This window comes from Nomascus leucogenys, chromosome X (assembly GCF_006542625.1).
Source record: "Nomascus leucogenys isolate Asia chromosome X, Asia_NLE_v1, whole genome shotgun sequence".
NCBI lineage: Eukaryota > Metazoa > Chordata > Mammalia > Primates > Hylobatidae > Nomascus > Nomascus leucogenys.
In genome coordinates this window covers 89,855,849-89,874,600 of record NC_044406.1, presented here as the reverse complement: position 1 = coordinate 89,874,600, position 18,752 = coordinate 89,855,849, and the positions used below count along the sequence as shown (strand labels likewise).

Here is an 18,752-nt window from a genome sequence, read left to right as displayed (position 1 = left end):
AGGCTTAGAATAATATAGTCATTTAGTAGGCAAAAACCTAATCAATTCAATCATACAATGGTTTGTCTTGACAAAGTCTTTATCCCCCATCCCAATATTTTATTCCATGTGAATGGCCATTCGCAACCAAAAACATTTATAGCCTCTCTGCACACTCCTTTGGGAGGAGAAACATGCTGCTCAGCTGGAGTCCTTCCTTCAAAACTCTTGGTAGTAAGCTGCCTTTCAGAGGCACTCACTCTGCTCTGCCAACAGGAGGGGATCTTACAAGAGGCCCACAGGTCTATTCTTCTTTCTGTGTCTCGCTGTTTCCTCAGCTATCCCTATGGTCTTGCTTTGCAATGCTTGAATCTCTCTCTTTTTTTTTTTTTCTTGAGATGGAATCTCACTCTTTCACCAGGCTGGTGTGCATTGGCGTGATCTCGGCTCACTGCAACTTCCGCCTCCTGGGTTCAAGCAATTCTCCTGCCTCAGCTTCCCAAGTATTTGGGACTACAGGCGTGCGCCACCATGCCCAGCTAACTTTTGTATTTTTAGTAGAGACAGGGTTTCACTATGTTGGCCAGGATGGTCTCGATCTCTTGACCTCGTGATCCACCTGCCTCAGCCTCCCAAAGTGCTGGGATTACAGGCATGAGCCACCATGCCCAGCCTACAATGCTTGAATCTCTAAGCCCCCCACCCCCCGCCCCCAGCCCCCACCAAGTACTCCACTGCTCCAAGTCTTAGCACTAAACCAAGATATATAATTTTAAAACTACATGGGCTTTATTTCTTATAAAGGTGATACTAGAGAATGTGACTTAGATTTGCTGTCACATGGGCTATGAATGAGCCCCAGAATTGACAGTATCCACCCAGCAGTGCTGCATTGGGACAGTCACAAATGCCAAGGATTGCAATGCATAATAGCCTGCTGTCTCCTGAAGGAGCCCTGTCTATGTGTGTTCAAGAAAAGTGACTTTCTTGCCAAGGGCTATCCCTGTAGCAGGAGAAATGTGAAGAAATATCCCTTGTTTGGAATCATTACTCACTAAGCCAACCTCTGAGGTTTTTCTTTTTTTTTTATTATTATACTTTAAGTTTTAGGGTACATGTGCACAGTGTGCAGGTTTGTTACATATGTACACATGTGCCATGTTGGTGTGCTGCACCCATTAACTCATCATTTAGCATTAGGTATATCACCTAATGCTGTCCCTCCCCCCTCCCCCCACCCCACAACAGTCCCTGGTGTGTGATGTTCCCCTTCCTGTGTCCCTGTGTTCTCATTGTTCAATTCCCACCTATGAGTGAGAACATGCGGTGTTTGGTTTTTTGTCCTTGCGATAGTTTGCTGAGAATGATGGTTTCCAGCTTCATCCATGTCCCTACAAAGGACATGAACTCATCATTTTTTATGGCTGCATAGTATGAAGTGGTTTGTAGCAACACACTCTCAGCACCTTAATTTACGTGACTGTAGTAGAGGCTCATCTTATGGTATTAGGCTCCAAATTCCAATAGTAGTGGAAAATTTATACATTGTGAAAATTTCCATTGGAAATCTCTTCAAGTAGGAATCAATGACATGTCCACAAATCTCTATCCACATATAAACCAACACTCAGATTATAGTCAAAATTATAACTAAGTTCCACAAAGCCTTCAAGGATAAGAGAATCTCTTTCTTATTCAGCAACAGATCACAGAAAAAGAGGGAAAGCTCACCAAAACCTTAATGCTTTGCATATATATTTCTCCTTAACCATTATCCCCTAAAATAGCCATCTATTATCACTCAGGATTCTGTGTGTTGACTGGGCTGAGCTGGGTGTTTTCTGCTTCATGGGGCATCTGTCACCTGGGGATGCAGTCATCTGGACGCTCCACACATCTGGGACATCCAAGAGGCTCACTCACATGGATGATGACTGGTACTGGTATCTCTAGCTCAGCTGGGGTTTTGCCTGGAACACCTTGGTTTGACACAGAGTCCTCCATGGGTAGGGTAGCCAGATAAAATAGAAGACACTCAGTTAAATTTGATTCCAGATAAATAATGAATAATATTTTAGTGTGTGATGGTTATATTTATATGTCAACTTGGCTGGGCTAAAGTACACAGATAGCTCATCAAACATTATTCTGGATGTTTCTTTGAGGGTGTTTTTGAATGAGATTAAAATTTAAATTTCTGGATATTGTGTAAAGCAGACTACCACCTATACTGTGGGTAGGCCTCATCTAATCAACTGGAAGTCTGAATAGAAAAGAAAAGACTGACATCCCCGAAGCAAAGGGAAGTGTGCTGGTAGACGCCTTTGGAATTAAACTGCAACATTGGCTCTTCACTGGTCTGCGGTCTGCAAACACACCCTGCAAATTTGGGACTTCCAGTTACCATAATCATGCTAGCCAATTTCTGAAAATAAATCAGTCTCTCCCCAAACCCTCTATTTAGATAGATAGGTAGATAGATAGATAGATACATACACACACACATACTGTATTGGATATGTGACTCTGGATGTGGCATGCAATATTATTTTATTTGAATTCAACTAGGCATCTCATATTTTTATTTGCAAAATCTGGCAACCCTACGGGTGTAGCCTTTGCATATGTAAATTTTATTGACCTTCTGACATGACATTTCCAATGAGGCAAGTCTAAGGAAAATGGGCAGGTAAGACTGAAAAAAAGGACAAAAGCCAGTAATACCTAGTGCTGGTGAAATAAAGGGGAAACAGACTTTCATATACACTATTGGTGCAACATTGATGTATACATTTTCTGAGGCCCATATTATTACAGCTTAATGACTTGAATGGCCTTTGTGCAGAAGTCCTATTTCTACCAACAAAGGAGTTTCAGCTGAGGGTTTAGAAAAGGCTCATCAAGGTGACTCTGATGTGCATCCTGGTTAAGAAGCCCTGGACATGGGGGCAGGTCAAATTAATAGATGAGTTCCCTGCTCTAGGGAGGAAAGATAGCTTCCACTTATGGAGCAGAGTGTTTAGAGGAGCCTAGCTCCAGGTCCTTTATGTTAGTGTCTGGATTTGATCTCATGACAGCCCTGCTACTGAGGTACCAGTATCCTCTCTTCTTCATAGATGTCTGCGACTACAAAGCACATGCTCCTAACCACAGAGCTGGATGGCAAAAAAGTTGCTCAGCATGCCCACTGCCAGAGCCAGGCCCACTGCCAGAACCTGCCAGCTTGGGTACCTTGAGTTGCTGGTGGCAGATCTTTAGCATGAGGACATATGCTGTTAAGGAGTTTAATCTCTGTTCTCCTTGTGTTTACCCTTCATGCATTTCCAGCAGAAAACCAGGCTTGGGCCTGTTTCCCCCTGTCTCAGGAAAGGTTTATAGCAGGGCTGGATGCAGAAGCTGTCTGAAGCCAGCGTTTGCTTCATCCTGCATGAAAATTTAAACTTAAGGAAAGGATTGGGCTGCTTGTATCTGGCAGGGAGGGGAAGGGTTCTGAGGACACAGAGAAGGGAGAAGAAGAGAGGTTTCTCCTGGACAGGGATGAGGTCAGAGGTCTACAGGTCGCTCCGGGAGTAGGGACCTAAGCATTGCTTCATATCCATGTTTGGAGAAGCACTGTATATGGTTCATCGAGGCTGGGCATCCATCCATGAGACAGATTCTCCTGTTTGGTTGTAAGGATGGATAGCTCAGGGTTGGGAAGGGGGGTGGGGCTGAAGGTAGCAAAAAAGCTAGGGAAATGGTCAGCTCAGCCCTCAGCAGTGGGGACACATATGTGATAATGATCTGCCATGCTGTATCTGGAGGATACATTTCCACAAATGGTTATTCTTTGTCAAAGAGCATGACTATTTTTAATATATACTGTCTAGTTGAAAGTTAAAATCTCTTTACTAATGAATATCCCAACCAACTACAAGATGAGAGCACCTGTTTCTCTAGATTTGTGCAATAATGGGTTTCCCAATATTATTAATATTTGCTAATGTAATATCCTATCACTGTAATGTTAGAATACTTTTCATTTTTCTCCACCTATTTCCACATAAATGGCATATTTCACACGTGCATTTCTAAATGCAAACATAACAGTCCCACTTTGTGCCTCAGAATATGTCCTTGAATAGTCCTAGGGTTTGATGAGAAAACCTGATGAGTGAGTTTGTGTTTATGCTGTGTCCTGTTTAAATGGAAATTGTGGAGTCATAAGAATGACATACACTGCAGCAGGAGAACAAAATGGTGGACCGTCTTTGCAGAGACAATGGGGAACATATATGAGAGAAGCAAGCATGGCCCCGTCAACTCTGCCCTCTCAAGTCTGCACTGCAGAGAGTCCCTGGCATGTGTGCAAGAATGGTCACGGCAGCGTGGCCAAAATATCAAAATAGCCCCAAAGTCACCTTATTAACGACATCTCAGAAACATCATTTTCAGAAGAAATAATTTCGATAAGTGTTTGCTATAATTTGGATGTTTGACTCCTCCAAACCTCATGTTGAAATTTGATCCCCAATGTTGGAGGTGGGACCTAACAGGAGGTGTTTGGGTCATGGGGGTGGATCCCTCATGAAGGTCTTGGTGCCATCCTTGCTGTAATGAGTGAGTGCTTGCTCCATTAGTTGCCACAAGAGCTGGTTGTTGAAAAAAGCCTAGCACCTCCCATCTCTCTTCTCCCTCTCTCGCCATGTGATCTCTGCACAAGTTAGCTCCCCATGGCCTTCCATCATGAGTGGAAGCTTCCTGAGGCCCTCATCATAAGCAGATGCCCAATCCTAAACTTTCCAACCATCAGAATTATTAGCCACATAAACTTTTTTTCTTTATAAGTTATGCAGCCTCAGATATTCCTTTATAGCAACACTAAATGGACTAAGATATAAGATAGTGGTATAAAAATATATGGTTTATTCCATTTACCCATCAAGACAGCAGTGTGAAGAAAGTGTGCTGAGTTCCATCTCACAGATGATCAAGCTCTGGCTCACAGATACTAAGACCCTCTCCAGATAACTGGCAGAATGGCAATGAGGTTCTATCTCTTACCCTCCCACACAATGGAACCAGCAGCTTCTTATTTGGAAGATGATAATTTTATACTTCCCTAGTATTGTTCCCTCAGGGTACTCACTCAACAGCCCTTCACATTGAGGAAGAAGATGGTAGAGATGAAATCCTGCCCTTTGGGCCATGAGGCATAGCTGTGGGGTCATATGGATTACCAGGTCTCTGAGGTTAACTGTGGGGTAAAATAAAGAAACATAACCTCATGTGGAACAAGAAAGAACAGCGAAGAGAACAGAAAACAGCAGGCCCTCCAGGGATCACCTCTACCTCTCTCTGTCTTTGCTCCCTTCCCCACCTCATTTGTCTCCTGCTCTTTGTGATAGTATGGGATGTACACGGGTATCCGAGGTACCCTGAGAGATGATAGAACGATGGGAAGATCCAGACCATGAGAAGGATGGATCAGGCAGCACAAGTCCTGGAGCCTGTGCCCTGGGTGTTGGTTCACCCACCAGGTGCTCCATCTCTACCTGCTTCTGTGTGCCTCACCATCACTCTACCACACAGCAATGAAGCCCCCACATAACAGAAATATGCAGTCTCCAAGGGAGGCTAGCAGGGTTAAGTGACTTACCCCTGAGCCCAGAACATCTCACAGTTACTGGTTTGGGTCTGGCACCAATATGCAGAGAGATCTCTGGTCTCTCTTGCTCCAGTGTCCTGAACAGCAGAGAGTATGAGGCTTTCATCAAGCCCCTCAGGACGGCAAAGGAAACACACTTTTCTCATGCAGATGGCGGGTAACATAAGGGGACAGGAAAACCCAGGAAACAGGAAGACGTGGGGTTTATGGTGATTTCATTCCCTTACCCCAAACTCCATTCATGGGGTCCATGATTCAGTTGAATAGAAATGGTGGAATCCCCTTCTTCCCTTCCCCAGCACCATCAGGGTGCTCATTCCACCACACAGAAATGACACTGACTCACAGTGAAATTAGAAATGTGGGAGTGTTTTCCTTCTCCCAAATGCTCTCTAGTCACATGGAAAATAGTTACTATACACTAGAGAAACTTGACAAACCCCACCTTAATTAAATGATGAAGTTTAACATCACCAGTGACATTAAGTAGGCATCCTAACTACCAGATACAATGTTACAAGAAGGGCATTTCAACTCAATGGTATTCTTTCTCAAAACACATAATCCTGGTCTAATCACAGTAAGAACAACTGGCTAAGCCTGTACTCCTCATGACTGTCAGGGTCATGAAAGTCATCTGGCAGTTCCTCAAATGGATAAGCAGGGAGTTACCAGCAATTCCACTCTTAGGTACATACTCAAGAGAAATGAAAACATAAGTCTACCTGAAAACTTGTACACAAATGCATGTCAAATTGTCATTCATATTAGCCAACAACTAGAAATAATCCAAATGACTACCAACAGATAAATGGATAAAAAATGTAGACTATTCATACAAGATTTTTCAGCCATTAGAAAGAATGACATTATCACACATGCTACACCATGGATGAACCTTGACTATATATCATAACCAGGTGAAGGGAGCCAAACAATAAAGAACAAATATTGTATGATTCCATTTATATAAAGCATCTAAACAGGCAAATACATAGACACAGAAAACATTTGTGATTGCCAAGGCTGAAGCAGGAATTAACTGTATTCAAGCACGACAGGACTTTTTGAGGTAATGGAAATGTTAAAAGCTTAATTATGGTGATGGTAGCACAACTCTACACATTTACTAAAATTCATCAAATTTTACCCTTAAAATGGGTAAATTTCATTGCCTGTAAAGTATATTACAAGAAAGCTGTTTAAAAATATGGTACTACATATTTTTATGCACTATGCCAGCGAGACAGAACTGTTCACTCCCCTGGAAAGGGGGCTGAAGCCAGGGAGCCAAGTGGTCTAGCTCAGTGGATCCCACTCCCACGGAGCCCAGCAAGCTAAGATCCACTGGCTTGAAATTCTTGCTGCCAGCACAGCAGTCTGAAGTCCACCTGGGACGCTCCAGCCTGGTGGGGGGAAGGGTGTCTGTCATTACTGAGGCTTGAGTAGGCGGTTTTCCCCTCACAGCATAAACAAAGACACAGGAAAGTTCAAACTGGGTGGAGCCCACTGCAGCTTGGCAAAGCCACTGTAGCCAGACCGCCTCTCTAGATTCCTCCTCTCTGGGCAGGACATCTCTGAAAAAAAGGCAGCAGCCCCAGTCAGGGGCTTATAGATAAAACTCCTATCTCCCTGGGACAGAGCACCTGGGGAAAGGGGTGGCTGTGGGTGCAGCTTCGGCAGACTTAAACGTTCCTGCCTGCCAGCTCTGAAAAGAGTAGCAGATCTCCCAGCACAGCGCTCGAGCTCTGCTAAGGGAGAGACTGCCTCCTCAAGTGGGTCCCTGAACCCTGTGCCTCCTGACTGGGAGAAACCTCCCAGCAGGGGTCAACAGACACCTCATACTGGAGAACTCTGGCTAGCATCTGACGGGTGCCTCTCTGGGATGAAGCTTCCAGAGGAAGAAATAGACAGCAGTCTTTGCTGTTCTGCAGCCTCCCCTGGTGATACCTAGGCAAATGGGGTCTGGAGTGGACTGCCAGCAAACTCCAGCAGACCTGCAGCAGAGGGGCCTGTTAGAAGGAAAACTAACAAACAGAAAGGAATAGTATCAACATCAACAAAAAGGACGTCCACACCAAAACCCCGTCCAAAGGTCACCAACATCAAAGACCAAAGGTAGATAAATCCACGAAGATGGGGAGAAACCAGTGCAAAAAGGCTGAAAATTGCAAAAACCAGAACACCTCTTCTCCTCCAAAGGATCACAACTCCTCACCAGCAACGGAACAAAACTGGACGGAGAATGCGTTTCATGAATTGACAGAAGTAGGCTTCAGAAGGTGGGTAATAACAAACTTCTCCATGTTCTAACTCAATGCAAGGAAGCTAAGAACCTTGAAAAAAGGTTAGAGGAATTGCTAACTAGAATAACCAGTTTAGAGAAGAACATAAATTACCTGATAGAGTTGAAAAACATATCATAAGAACTTCGTGAAGCATACACAAGTATCAACAGCTGAATCGATAAAGTGGAAGAAAGGATATCAGAGATTGAAGATCAACTTAATGAAATAAAGCATGAAGACAGGATTAGAGGGAAAAAAAAGAAAAGGAACAAACAAAACCTCCAAGAAATATGGGACTATGTGAAAAGACCAAACCTACATTTGACTGCGTACCTGAAAGTGACAGGGAGAATGGAACCAAGTTGGAAAACACTCTGCAGGATATTATCCAGGAGAACTTCCCCAGTCTAGCAAGGCAGGCCAACATTCAAATTCAGGAAATACAGAGAACACCACAAAGATACTCCGCGAGAAGAGCAGCCCCAAGACACATAATCGTCAGATTCACCAAAGTTGAAATGAAGGAAAAAATGTTAAGGGCAGCCAGAGAGAAAGGTCGGGCTACCCACAAAGGGAAGCCCATCAGACTAACAGCTGATCTCTCGGCAGAAACTCTACAAGCCAGAAGAGAGTGGGGGCCAATATTCAACATTCTTAAAGAATAGAATTTTCAACCCAGAATTTCATATCCAGCCAAACTAAGCTTCATAAGTGAGGGAGAAATAAAATACTTTACAGACAAACAAATGCTGAGAGATTTTGTCACCACCAGGCCTGCCCTACAAGAGCTCCTGAAGGAAGCACTAAACATGGAAAGGAACAACCGGTACCAGCCACTGCAAAAACACGCCAAATTGTAAAGACCATCGATGCTAGGAAGAAACTGCATCAACTAACGGGCAAAATAACCAGCTAACATCATAATGACAGGATCAGATTCACACCTAACAATATTAACCTTAAATGTAAACAGGCTAAATGCCTCAATGAAAAGACACAGACTGGAAAACTGGATAAAGAGTCAAGACCCATTGGTGTGCTGTATTCAGGAGACCCATCTCAAGTGCAAAGGCACACATAGGCTTGACATAAAGGCAAGGAGGAATATTTACCAAGCAAATGGAAGCAAAAAAAAGCAGGTGTCAGTTTATTTTTGATGAGTTTAATCCAATTGGCTGCATATTTTGTGACTTATTTATTTATATTTAGTACTATCTTTTCAAGATTTTTTTTTCAGTCAATAAATTTGGACTTTGCACTTCTAACTAGCTTGATACAGCTCCAGACAAAGCTAAGAGTCTAGGTAAGCAGTCAATCTGGTTGTGGATTGTATCAGAAAAATGACTTTAGCAACTTATTTAGAGAGACTATGCTCAGGTTCCCGCATCCATAAAAATTGGTATAATAACACTCATTCCCCTTTTATTTTGCAGACATCATAAAAATACATAAGATAATTAAAGGAACCCAAATATATGGGAATAAACATATAAACCTGTGGTAGGACTGTTATTATAATGATGAAAAACAATGAGCATATTCAAAATCTGAGTAATTAATACAAACTGTCCAAGACCATTTTTAAATATTGCATGCATATGGAAACTTGGAAAGCAAGAAGGAATCACAAGCTGGGCTACTGGGAAAGTTTGAGAGTCCTAATCCTGCCAGAGGCACTGCAGGGTATAGTCACTTGCAACATTCCTGTCTGACAGCTCCCAGGTGAGTAGATAGACTTGTGTCTTTCCCACCAGCCTGTGCTGAAAAAGTCTCCCCTGCTATTTAAAAACAGGCATGGTTCCTCTCACTTCTGGTAGGAGCAAAGGCCAGTGGCCTGATGGGACAAATAACCTTTCCTTCTCTGACCCCAGAAAATATCCATATTAATTGGAATTGAATATTGAAATGTACCACCTTTGCATACATCTAAAACTTGCAGCCTCTGGCTTCATTATGAGTCAGATGCCAAATGGGAAAGATAGTGGGTGGGTCCTGAAACAAGGCTTTGAGTGTTTTCTGCATCTCTGTGAGCAGTCAGGCTTTCTACTGCTTGTACCATTAAAGTTGAATATAAAACTGTCATTTAAAAGAAAGAATGCCAGAGCATCTCTTTCCTTCCGCACTGTATTGTGGGTCCATTGACACTTCCACAGAGAAGTCTTCTTCGAAGTCCCCTTTCTGACAAGGTTTCTCTTCCAATTATTTTCTTCTTCTTCAGCTTTGAATTTATTCTTGTTCATACTTATCTCAGTTGCAATTTTTCATTTATCTGCAGGATTATTTGATTAGTGCCTTCCTTGCCAACCAAAGAGTAAATTAGAATAAATCAGGGGCTATATTTATTTTTACTAGGGCTGCCATATTTATCACAGACAAACAAGTAAACAAAATATTACAGGACACTCAGCTAAATTTGAATTTCAGATAAACATAGAATAATTTTTAGTATAAGAATGTTGTTTATCTAAAATTCAAATTTAACTAGGAATCCTGTATTTTATCCTGCAACATTTTTAGTCACAGTTTACCTTCAGGGCTTATCATAGTATTAAGAACACTGTAAGAGTTCAATTAAAATGTCTTGAGTGGATGAATGCCAGATTGCAGGGAGGAAGGAAAGTATCATAACATTTTAGACAGTTGCAAATACATAAGATTGCATACTTGTATACTTATAATCCATTTCCAAAAACACTTCCTTAAAGTAAATTTTCAAAAGCCAGGAACAACCCATAGAGCTCATAGATCCAACTTTTACAGAGTAGTAGTCAGTAAAAATGTCATACCACAATTCCACCATCAACATATTTTCGATTCTCCTGATATCTATACAGAAAAGGTAACAAAAATCATACACACATCACATAATTAACTAAAAACCAAACTTGAACCAAAAAGACTCTCCTCATTTTTTATAGTGTTGATTGAAATACAGTAGGCAAAACTTACAAAATACGTAGTTATAAGTAGAAACATTCACTAGAGAACAAGGGGTGTAGAAATAGCCAGGAAAACTGGCAAATAACCCTCATAAGGTTTTGAGTGTACCTCAGATATTGTTCGTCATCACTGTTATAATTGTTTGATCTAATTGCCGTCTATAAATTAAAAAGCAGATTATTGTCTTCTCAGACCCTTTTCATGTTTCTCTTTTCTTTCATTAATTTCAACAAATACTGAATGTCTATTGTGTGTAAGACAATGTCTAAAACAAAATAAAAATCTGTGTAAATGTGAAAAAAAAAATATGGTACCGACCTGGTCTTCTGTTGTACCACAGTAATGACCAAACGTTTGCATACAAAAGAATTGATGCATATGTTTTATATAAAAATGAATATATATAGGGCTGGGTGTGGTGGCTCACGCCTGTAATCCCAGCACTTTGGGAGGCTGAGGCAGGTGCATTACGAGCTCAAGAGATCGAGATCATCCTGGCCAACATGGCGAAACCCCGACTATACTAAAAATACAGAAAATTAGCTGGGCGCGCCTGCAGTCCCAGCTACTCGGGAGGCTGAGGCAGGAGAATCGCTTGAACCCAGGAGGCGGAGGTTGCAGTGGGCCGAGATCGCACTGCTGCACTCCAGCCTGGCAACAGAGCGAGACTCCGTCTCAAAAAAAAAAAAAAAAAGAATGCATATAAAAGAGTGCCTGTGTCCTAGCCCTGCTGCCTCTGTCCTGTAACTCCAAGCAATGATCATTCCTCTTCCCCCTTCCCCTCATCGCTACATCAGGTTGTGCTTGTGTGCAAAATTTGATTGCATCTGATCACTTCCACGTCTTCCAATTATGGCAATGGCATGACAGCGGGTCCATGACAGAGTCCAGGACCCACCCTATGTGATAGGATGTCAGCATTAACTAATTTCTTCAGTCCTCTGTGGCCGACCTCACGTGCCTCCCCTTGGGGAGTCTAAATGGCACAACTCTATGTGTGCCACTATGTCAATACATATCAAAGGGTACACACCACTTACATAAACAATTTCCCTTGTAGAAATTCATCTTCAGAATGTAGTGAAGAATGTTGATAAGCATCTGGTTATAAGGACTGCCATCCTGATAATTCTCTTTTGTCACTTCTGAGCCTGAATTTGGGAAGAGAGACCAAATGAGACACAAACCCACGAAAGGGCAGAGGGAAATGTGGTTGTCAGCACACACACACACACACACACACTCACACACACACTCACACAAACTGAGACATTTATCATGTTGTGTTATATTTCTCCTAAGACAGCTTGCTGGACTCAAGGAAGACACATTCAACTCACTAGTGCAAACAGCCACAGGAACTGTGCCCGTAACTGTGCCCTTCAGCAGTGCACAGACTCTGAAAAGATGCCATCCACACAGTGTAGATAATAGGAAATATCAGGACAGTCTGAATAACAAGAAGTTGTGGAAATTGATTATGTTACATCCATAGGATGGAATTCCAGAAGGCAACAAAAACGAGTTATAATGAAAGTAATGATGAGAGATGACTTCTTGTGTACCAATTAATGATTCTCATTATTTCTAATGTGTGGAGAAACAGGTACTTTCATACTGTGATATAGGTAATATAAATTAGTAATAGTATTTTGAATTCATTATTAATATAAAATGTTATAGTTCAAAGGGTTTTAAAATGAAACTTTCAGGAACTTATTATAAATAAATGCTTACAAACATATTTGCATATACATGAGCATGGTGTTAAGTACATTATTTTTGGTCATAGAAATGGTAAGGGAACTAAATTTTCATTGCTATAATACTAGTGAAATAAATTTGAGGGTATCCACACAATGAAATACACAGTCCAAAAAAAAAGTGAGATTTTGTGTTTAAGTATTTTAAAATGTTATCAAACACGTATATTTCCATGAAAAGATGGTTATAATAAGGGCAAACTTGGGTTACGAAGATGATAAAAGATCTACATCCATTTTAGCTTACCCAGGTCTCCAGCTATTTATCCATATGTCTCAAAACATTTAAAAATATATATTTATTATTCTGACATAGTTTTCTCTTCCACATAGTAAAAGGCTCCATTTTTTAAATGGAGGCTGTCAGTATTCCTACACACTGGGAATGCCCAATTTTCCACTCAGACTTCTAGAAAACTCTGTAGGGTGGGCTTGGGCCACAACTCCTCCCTCCCACTCTCCTATTGTGACGTTCAAGCTGCATGCAGTTCAGGCTTCAGTCACGAGGGGGCACCACCGTACCACCATTGTCAAACTTCTCCACAGACGTGTTTGCATGGAGCAAAAAAAAATTCCTCACTTAAAACCTAGCGTATGAATTTACATATAGAATGACTCTAATTCTGTCAGAATAAAATTGATAAGTGTAAAAGAAGACAGTAAAATCCTCTACTCTGGGGCATCCATAAGATGAAACGTGAGATACCTCTAGTGCACACTGGCAGCCTGTGGCAGGCAGAATTATTGTAATTTGGTATATTTTTGAAAGTTTAGTGACTATGTATATGGCATTTTATGTGAATTATCTGTTCATATCTTTTGATGATTTCTCTACTCATTATTAAGACTTCTTCCATATCAAGGATATTATGTATTAACCATTCGAAATACTAAATATAGATAGCAAATAAACATATGAACTAGTGAAAGACTATACAATTTCTGTGTTTAAAAGCAATACAACAGAATTGAACACAAATGAGCAAAGACATCAATCATATCAATAACAATAAATTGGCTTAACTCATCTATTGAAAGAAAAGTATTTCAGATTGCCTATTGAAGAAAAATCCAAAGCTATGCTTTTCCAAGTGATACAGGTAAAACAAATGTATTCATATAGGTTAAAAATGTAAGGATAAATATACACTAGGCGGTTGGCAATATAAAGAAAGTAAGGGTTACAATCTTGATAATTAAAAGAAAAAAACTGAGACCAAAATAGATTTAAAGAGACAAAAAAACACAGTTGATAAAGCCAAAGGCTACAATTCACAAGGAAGATGGGAGCTACTAATACTTATATATGCAGTCATGTGGTAAAAATATTGATAGAGCAAAAGCTACAGTAGTGCAAAGAGAAGTAGGAAGAAGCACACCATTTAATAATAGATGATTCTACCACATTTCCTATAATCCAAAAATGTTCAGGTGGAGAAAAATTTAACAACTGTAGAGAAGACTTAAGCAACATAATTCCAAGGGTAGATCTTACAGATACACTTATTCTAAATTGTGAAGCCTAATATTAGGCAACACACCTACTTTTCATATAAACATGGATCATTCATGAAAACTGATTCTATCTGAGGCTATTAAACAAAACTCACACCCAAATGGAAATAGATTAAAATTGCAGAATTTGGTGCATATAATCATAATGAAAACAGAGCATGTACGAATTTAGCTAGAGTAGCTATCAGAGACTATTTTAAAGCATTAAATACCTATATCAGTAAAAATGAAAATGAGTTAAACATTCAATTCAGAAAGCCTGATAAAGAACCACAATGTAAACTAAAAGAATGCAGACAAAAAGAATGCTTAATGGTAAAATTAGAAGTGAATGTGTAAAGAAATAACATCTCAGTTAGCACAGTTGGGATGAGAAGGAAGCAAACATTGGTGCTGTGAATAATGTGTCAAAAACTGTGCTGGGATCTGGAGGAGGGTTTCCCCTTGAACTCCTCACAATGCTCTCTTGAGTATAAGAATTAAGTTTGTGTGTGTGTGTACATATAGACACACAAAGTTAAATTAGCTAGTTGGAGGACAAGAACACCTATAGTATTAATGTGCGTGTGTGGCTGTATGAAGACAAATATGCAAAAGAATACTATATTTTGTCTAGGGACGCTCTCATATGTAGTAAAGTAATAAAAAAAAAGTGGAATAAATACCGCATTCTGGATATTGATTATTTCTAGGAGTGAAGAAAGGGTCATGGAGGAGTAAAGTTTTTCTTAACCTGGATTAATTTTATAGTTCTCTATACTCTTTATCTGAAATATTTCATAAGTAGCAGGGGTTTTAAGGGATATAGTATTTTTTTCATAAGTATAATCCATACTCAGCAAAGGCTTAATATTGAGCCAAGTGGAGAAGTTAAAAATACCAGTCCCATCATAAACTGGGCGCAGTGGCTCAGCCTGTAATCCCAGCACTTAGGGAGGCCAAGGCAGGTGGATCACTTGAAGCCAGGAGTTCGAGACCACCAGCCTGGCCAATACAGCAAAACCCGTCTGTACTAAAAATACAAACAAAAAAAACATTAGCTGAGTGGTCAATATGTTACATGTATGCCATTTCCAATCAGATGCATTGTTTAAGAATTGAGGCTGATCAACTGGTAAAGGGTTCATTGGGAAGCAAATCTGGGGCAAGGCACGGTGGCTCCTGCCTGTGATCACAGAACTTTGGGAGGCCGAGGTGGGAGGATTCCTTGAGCCCGGGAGTTCAAGATGAGCCTGAACAACATAGTGAGATTCCATCTCTACCAAAATAAAAATAAAAATTAGGCAGGAGTGGTGGCACACGGCTGTAGTCCCAGCTACTCAGGATGTCAGGTGTCTCACACGTGTAATCCCATCTATTCAGGAGGCTCAGGCAGGAGAATCAACTGAACCCGGGAGGCAGAAGCTGCTGTGATCTGAGATCACGCCACTGCACTCCAGCCTGTATAACACAGCAAGACTCTGTGTCAAAAAAAAAAATAAAATTAATCCTATCATGGTTGAAATTAACATTGGGCTATGTTCTTTGGGATTTATTTTGTGTACACATGTATGCACATGCACTGTACATGCATTACACATACAACTCATATAATAATTAAAATACCATATGTATAGTTTAGTACCCTGTGTTTTTTGTTATTTTAGTTTTCCTTTTACCTTAAGTACTAACATGTGGATGAGGCATTCTGGTTAAATTACAAGGTAAAAGATATGATACAACTTTTTTTTTTTTTTTTTTTTTTTTTTTGAAGGTTCTTGCTCTATCACCCAGGCTGTAGTACAGTGGTGTGATCACAGCTCACTGCAGACTTGACCTCCTGGGCCCAAGCAGTCCTCCCACCTCAGCATCCTGAGTAGCTGGGACTACAGCCATGTGCCACCACTCCTGCCTAATTTTTAAAAATTTTTTGTAGAGATGGGATCTCACTATGTTGTTCAGGCTCATCTTGAACTCCCGGGCTCAAGGAATCCTCCCACCTCGGCCTCCCAAAGTTCTGTGATCACAGGGAGGAGCCACTGTGCCTTGCCCCAAATTTGCTTCCCAATGAACCCTTTGCAAGTTGATCCAGCCTCAATTCTTAAACAATGCATCTGATTGGAAATGGCATACAGGTAACATATTGAATAATATGATATGTTTGGGTCTGCTCATGAGATTTCTATAGACTTCCTTTAACCTATATATCAAACACTGTCCAACAGTTATTTCATTATAGGTTCACGAAACATAATACCCGGCCATGTATTCCTACTCTTATTATTCACCTTTTGATAGGTAAAATGAATAATAAAATATGCTAACGATTATAGGGCATATAGTATTAATAGATAAATTGCTTACTATAGATCATACAACCAAAAAGTGATGGTTCCCAGGGTCAAATTCAGAAACTTCTCACCCCAAAGCCCACACCTCTAATCACTGTTTCTACACTGAGTGCTCCTCTGTGTTTGGGCTGAGGCCAACAAAGGGAAGGGGCTTTCTCAAAGACCTGTGGTCAGTTGATGGGTTTTGCAGCTGGGGTACAAGGTTAATGATTCTCATCTTCAGTCCAGCTGGCCCATTAATATTCCTGGCTCTTCTCTACTATTTCTTCTTGGGGCTCAATAAGAAATTCCAGGGGGATCATGGTGGATGGGAGGCAAGACTAGACTGTAGCTCCCACGTGGACAGACAGAGCAGTGTGTGGAGACTCACATCGTGTACTTTTGCTCCAGAACTACTGCAGAAATAAACAAGGAAAGCGGAGAGAACCCAAAGACTTTCTGAAAGAAGGAGATTGTTCCTGCAGGACCCAGTAGACACCCCAAATACTGTGAGTGCCCAAGCTATGGAAGTGGGAAAGGGGGATCATCCACCCCCGAACACACACCCTCACTGGGGAACCTGAAAGACTAGACCATGGAAGAAGATTCTGACCTCACCTGGAGCTGAGTCAATTCAGAAAGCCGAGATAAATACAGGGGTAGAGGAAGCAGGAGGAAAAACCCTGTGGGCTCCCTGGGTCCCCCAGGAAGCCATTTCTGCCTTGTCTCACAGAAGTCCTTGGGGAGGGCTACCAGAGCTACTGGGAAAAGACCACAGGGAGAAGGAAACCTCCAGTTGAACTCCAGTTGAACTTTGTAACAATTCCAACCGAATGTGAAGTCTCCTGGCCAGAACTCAGGGGAGGGCATGAATCTGGTGTACAGATGCCACAGGAAAGGAGGCATGAAAGCCCAGCTTGCTTTCGCACCTGGGAGGCTGGTAGCCTGGGGCAAGTTCTCAGCCCTGCTCACCCACTGCCTGGAAACACACTTAATGCTGTTGGGGGACCACGGTGGGAGTGAGACCAGCCTCTCGGGTTGCGTGGGAGCTGGGTGAGGCCTGTGACTGTCAGCTTTCCCCTACTTCCCTGACAACCTGCATGACACAGCAGAGGCAGCCATAATCCTCCTGGGAATTTAACTCCATTGACCTAGGAACCACATTCCCATCCCCCACAGCAGCTGCAGCAAGAATCGCCTAAGGGGGCTCTGAGCTCAGACACGCCTAGCCCTGCCCCCACCTGATGGTCCTTCCCTACCCACACTGGTAGCTGAAGACAAAGGGCATATACTCTTGGGAGTTCCAGGGCCCTACCCACCACCTGATCTTCCCTATACTACCACAGCTGATGCTCTCTTCAAAGCGCCACCTCCTGGCAGGAGGCCAATCAGCAAAAAATAGGGCATTAAACAACCAAAATCAAGGACCCTCACAGAATCCATTTTAGCCCCCTGCCACCTCCACTGGAGCAGGTGCTGGTATCCACAGCTGAGAGACTTGCAGATGGTTCACATCACAGGACTCTATGCAGACAACCCCCAGTTCCAGCCTGAGCCTGCTAGGTGGCTAGATGCCAAAGAGAGATAACAATCACTACAGCTCAGCTCTCAGGAAGCCATATCCCTAGGAAAAGGGGGAGAGTACTACATCAAGAGAACACCCCATGGGACGAAAGAATCTGAACAACAGCCTTGAGCCCTAGACCTTCCCTCTGACAGAGCCTACCTAAATGAGAAGGAACCAGAAAAACAATTCTAGTAATATGACAAAAGAAGGTTCTTTAACAACCCCCCAAAAATCACACTAGCTCACCAGCAATGGATCCATACCAAGAAGAAATCCCTGATTTACCTGAAAAAGAATTCAGAAGGTCAGTTATTAAGGTAATCAAAGATTCACCAGAGAAAGGTGAAGTCCAATTTAAGGAAATCAAAAAAGTGATACAAGAAACAAGGGAAGAAATCTTCAGTGAAATAGATAGCATAAATAAAAAGCAATCAAAAAGAATTTATTTCAGGAAATAATGGACACACTTAGAGAAATGCAAAATGCTCTGAAAATTCTCAGTAATAGAATTGAACAAGCAGAAGAAAGAACTTTAGAATGCAAAGACAAGGTTTTTGAATTAACCCAATCCAACAAAGAAAAAATAATTTAAAAAATGAACAAAGTCTCCAAGAAGTCTGGGATTATGTTAAACGACTAAACCTAAGAATAATCCATGTTCCTGAGGAAGAAGAGAAATCTAAAAGTTTGGAAAACAGATTGAGGGGAATAATTGAGGAAAACTTCCCAAGCCTTACTAGAAAC

The 18,752-nt window shown here is 41.5% G+C and overlaps 1 long non-coding RNA gene across 1 annotated transcript in view; it reads right to left on the bottom strand.

Moving 5' to 3' along the window:
* Positions 1-18,752, bottom strand: part of LOC101175741 — a 65,198-nt gene that overhangs the window by 25,413 nt on the left and 21,033 nt on the right. The window contains exon 3 of the long non-coding RNA XR_001113891.2: positions 11,895-12,005. This is a non-coding gene — a long non-coding RNA (uncharacterized LOC101175741). The remainder of the gene's footprint in view (positions 1-11,894; positions 12,006-18,752) is intronic.